We start from the raw sequence: 3,697 nt of genomic DNA on the forward strand, positions 1-3,697 counted from the left end.
ACTCGGTGAAAAGAAGGGTTGAAACTTGGTTACTACTCTTGCTAATGCTTAAACTTATACACTGTACGTTAACAAATCATCCACAACGTAAGGCACCTCTCATTTTTACAATTGTACCACTAGATCCAAATCACCCTCTCTAATCAAAATTTCTTCCTTTCGAAACACAAATGAAAAATTCGCACTTAATTTCAAGACTAAATTATAGCAAAAGATTCATGGATAAGAATTCAATGCTGCCCAACCAAAAACATTTAATTCACTAACCAAAACATTAGGCTTCAAGTTCACTATTTCCAACAGAAATACAACTTACTACATAACGTTTGCAAAACACAGAGTTCAATAAATACAACTATTTCAGGTAGAACCTCACTAATTGCTAATTTTGACTATTACAACTGCTTCACCATCCCGAAATTCATTTGTATTGGGCAGTTCCTCACTTAATGTCCAAGTTGCCCACATCTAAAACATGCACCAATTTCAAATAACATAATCCCATATGAATTTTGTGACGCCCCCACTTCTCCCTAAGGCGCACCAAAGGGTATCCGCGGAACGCCTGCCTAGCTCTCGCTAGGACTCAAGCAATAAACGTTCAACCTTAAAGCGATACTAGATACCAAAATCAAATTAGTACGAATACATATAGTGCGGAAACGTTCATGCTTAACAATATCCATCCATTACCCAACCTGTCAGCATATGGCTCTGATGCCAACTGTGACAGTTCTCATGGTTACATCACAAGATACCTATCAGCTTGCCACCCGCACGTCGTGCGTTCATAATACAACTTAAATTTCAAAATATACATCACAGATATCCGAATGATACATTAAACTTCCAAAGTACAATCATAAAGGGGTCAAGCCAAAATACACCTGAAACCCTAAAACAAAATATATCCAAAAGGAGATTTCTCCGCGTTAACTCCATTTCCAGTCCTGTTAAGGAAAACAAATCTACAGGGTGAGCAAAACGCTCGTGAGGCCAAGAACACACATGCAGGCACATTGTTCAAATAGCAATCTCAACTTTATTAAATAAAACCGTGATATTTCAATAAAGTACCATTTGAGCAGGAAAAATAATCAGAAACAATTCAAGGATATAGTAGCTCTCAGGAGCTAAGTTCCACTCGCTCTGCCGATGTCATTCGTATACCTTCCCGCATTGACCCTCCTGTCAACCGGGTCGGTATTTCCATTTCCGTAGATCACCACTTACTTCCCTCCGTCCACCGTACACCCCAAGGGCCCACAAGTCTATTATAAGGCGATACTCTACAAGTATGCCAAGCAGGACCTCTTATTAGGTCGAGCTTATAATCTCATGGCTCGCCCAAGTTCCCGACCAAGCCCATTGCCGGCTCGAGTTCAAGGTCGGCCTATGAGTTTGGGCGTCCCCCATTCATTTGGAAGTCGAGGAGGTTCACTCCAACGACATATGTAACCATTACATAGCATTGCATTTCATTCATTCATTCAATACATTTCATTCATTCATTCAATACATTTCATTCATTCATTCAATACATTTCATTTGAAATCAGAACGGATGCGATAAAGTACACACCCGCCCTTATTTTTAAAATCTCTAATAATAATTACCACAATTAAGCAAGTATCAAAGATTCACACACTTGACACTCACCGAGCTAATCAATAAAGATTATTCGCTGGAGTTCAAGTGTCCACGGTGAGATCCTCTTGAAGGTCTCCTTGTGCCTGGCAGTTAATGGTGGATAATTACTTAAGTATCTCAATTATCAAGTAAGATTGTACATTAGTACGATCTAAGGAATATTTCACAAAAATGAACCTCAATTACTCGTAAATCGAGGTTCAACTTGCGTTTTATGAAGTATAATATTAGTTGAGTTTTTATCATGAAAATCGTGGGCAAAACGTTTAGATAATATCAAAAGTGTAAAGAGTTCTTGAAAAACTCTATTTCTTTGAAATTGGAAAATTTTCAGCTTTATCATGAATCTTTGAAAAATCGTAACTCACTCGGTACAAGTCGAAAATTGGAAAACTTTATACCGTTGGAAACCTCTTAGAAAGTACTATAAGTTCCTAGAAGACGCTTTTCCATGAATCAAAGTGAAAAGTGGTCAAAATTGAGCTTGAAGATGCTGGGTTGGTTCACAAGGCAGAATGAAGTTGGATTTTGGCCAACTTTGAAAATTCGGCACGATTCGCACGTTGCAAACCGGCCTCTGAAATTTTCAGCTCAATTAGTGTTGCAAGTGAAGTGTAGGACAAAGCAAGCGGATCAAAAATCGGAGTTTCGAGCACCGAGATACGGTAGCCCGAAGTTGAGCAAATTCAAGATTGGATGAGAATTTTCCAGATTTGAACCTCTAACTTTAGTAATTCAATTGGGTATCGAAACGAACTTGAATCGGCACCAAAATTGGCAGTGTTTCAATACTATATGGAAGGTATCCCTCTATCGAATTTCGGGGAAAAATACCTTCGGCAAGGTCGTTAATTAGCCAACCAAAGTTCAAGAAAAATCCTAAGGCAATCTGCCTTTGACTTTCATTTTCCAAATTTTCAATCGTTTAACCAAGAAAGTTATCCAACCATGGTTCATTTGTGAAATAAGGGTCTAAGATACACCCATGATACCTTTGGTAAGTGTTTAATATCAAAAACATCAACTAACAAGTTCACTCCAAGATTTTGTTCCAAACCAGTCCAAAGATTAGGGTTTTCCAAAACAGAGCAGTCCACTTGTTTCAGTCACAACTCAGTCATCATAGCTCGAAATCGAGCATGGCTTATTCCGTTGTAAAATACATTCATAGAGTTAAAATATCACAGAAGAAACCGTTTCCAAATTCGGCACCCATCTGGTTCAAATTCGGGCATCAAGTTGCTGCCTGAACACTTCATTCCAGATGAACAGAGTAACAGGACATCGAACATAAAACATTTGGTTTGGCTTGCTCACAAAGAATCCGAACGTGCATTATATACCAAATTAAAGCTAGCAATGTCTAGTTTCAAACGCCACCAACGGCACATGATTTCGACATCCGAGGACAGAGTTATAGCCAAAATACTACTGCTGGTCAGAGCATACGCGAATCAGTTTTCCAGATTTGCTGGTTTCGAACAAAAATTCATTTGCCCATTCAACCCTCATTATTTTTCAATGAAATTTTTCACACATCTAATACATCCTACAAACATCCAATTCAAGCAATTAAACCATTAAAAATTGGCCTGGAAATGGCCGAACATGGCAGGGGCAAAATCGGAAATTTTAGCCTCTTACACCCAATGAAGTTCCTACCAATTACCCACCACTAATGCATCATTAATATCACTAAACCAACAATATAATCACCATCAATCATCACATCAGCAACAACAACCCAAGTGTGGGAATTCCAAGAGCCCACAATCACATTTTTACACCATAATCAAGTAACTAAGTGCATGCATGAGCTTAATCTTGTCATATAATCTCCAAAAGATAAGAATCCAAGGGTTGATCATTACCTACTCCTTTGGTTTGCAAGGTCAGAATTTTCGGCCCTCTTGAAGCTCCAAGAAACCGTGAAAGCTCCCCTCCTCCTTAGCTAGATATAATCTCCAAGAGGTTTGCTAAGTGGTCTCCAAGTTTGGTGTGATTTGGAGGTGATTTGGGGTGGTTTTGGGGAAGATTAGTGTGCAGA

At 38.8% G+C, this 3,697-nt stretch overlaps 1 long non-coding RNA gene across 1 annotated transcript; it reads right to left on the reverse strand.

Annotated features, from left to right (window-relative positions):
* Window positions 1-623: 623 nt before the first annotated feature.
* LOC140015618 (uncharacterized) lies at window positions 624-3,697 on the reverse strand. The gene is made up of 2 exons (XR_011822256.1): window positions 3,522-3,697; window positions 624-950 (listed from the first exon to the last, which is right to left on the reverse strand). It is a non-coding gene; the product is annotated as an uncharacterized lncRNA (long non-coding RNA).

This window comes from Coffea arabica, chromosome 10c, assembly GCF_036785885.1.
Source record: "Coffea arabica cultivar ET-39 chromosome 10c, Coffea Arabica ET-39 HiFi, whole genome shotgun sequence".
NCBI lineage: Eukaryota > Viridiplantae > Streptophyta > Magnoliopsida > Gentianales > Rubiaceae > Coffea > Coffea arabica.